The following is a 1,130-nucleotide window of genomic DNA, read 5'->3' as shown; positions in this document are numbered from 1 at the left end:
GTCCTGCTACAGATACAGTGAATCTAAAAGAAGAGGACAAAAAATGCCATTCTGATTGATGGGATAGTAATCCATAGTGCAGTTTTTATAAAGTACCAGTTCTGTTTTGAGAACTAATAAATAAGTTTAGGGAATATTGTACTATTTGATAAAAATAAAGAAAAGAACAGCATTACAAGAGGTTGAATTTTAAATATGAGATAGTGAACACAGTCATTTCTAATGTTTGCCTTGGATTTGAGAGCAAGATATACTAAAATGCTATTGTAGTAACCAGATTTCTTACCCGAAATCATTGTGTTGCTTTATTTCTTCCTTTTTCCTTACCATTTTGTAAAATAGTCTAAGCTTTATTTTCTTTTAAAAGTAGACCCAATAGCAGAGTATTAATATTGTATATTTAGAAAGAATTAGTACAGTCCATTGTGAAGTAGCATTGAGATCTATAAGAAATATGCTACATACATTTGAAAAATGACATTGCCAAAACATAATTTGATACCAGGAGCTTAACGCATGTAAGACAACAATAACATTTCTGTTAATACCGTGACAAAAAATAAAAGGAAAGGAAAAATTTTAAAACTCCCATTAGAGATTATATTAAATTGCAATTTAGAAAACAAAATAAATCTTTTAAAATCAAATTACTTTGAGTGTATCAGTTTTATCTGCATTTTCTTCACTGTCAGTAATAAACCTGACAGTGAAAAAAATGAAAAATTGATGATAGCATATCAACAGGGGTGTGAATGTCTAGGGTGTTTCACTTATGAATAACTAGTAATATAGTTCAGTCACCTTGGGCCCATTCGTTAATGTTCCAGCTATCCCAAAAGGAAATGTCAAATACAACAATTTGTTCTCCTGTTCTTTCACTGAAACAAAAGTTTTTAAAAAGTCAGAAATTTTGTCTGATTACTCCTTCTTTGTATTACATATAAGATTTTCTTGTATATAAGGAAAGATTTAAAATAGTTTCGAACATTTATGTTTCTCCATTTCTATTAAAATCAATCCCAGGAAAATTTCACTTGCTTTGCATCTTTGTCATAAATCTTCCAAAATTTTCTAGCAAATATCTGACTGTCAGTTATAAATATAAAGATCTCCAGTTTTTTGTGTATGAG

At 29.3% G+C, this 1,130-nt stretch overlaps 1 pseudogene; it reads right to left on the bottom strand.

Moving 5' to 3' along the window:
- Nucleotides 1–1,130, bottom strand: part of LOC105547267 — a 40,932-nt pseudogene that overhangs the window by 37,230 nt on the left and 2,572 nt on the right.

This window comes from Mandrillus leucophaeus, unplaced genomic scaffold, assembly GCF_000951045.1.
Source record: "Mandrillus leucophaeus isolate KB7577 unplaced genomic scaffold, Mleu.le_1.0 Scaffold382, whole genome shotgun sequence".
Lineage (NCBI taxonomy): Eukaryota > Metazoa > Chordata > Mammalia > Primates > Cercopithecidae > Mandrillus > Mandrillus leucophaeus.
The sequence above is the reverse complement of the archived record's forward strand: the minus strand, read 5'-3'. Positions and strand labels throughout refer to the sequence as shown.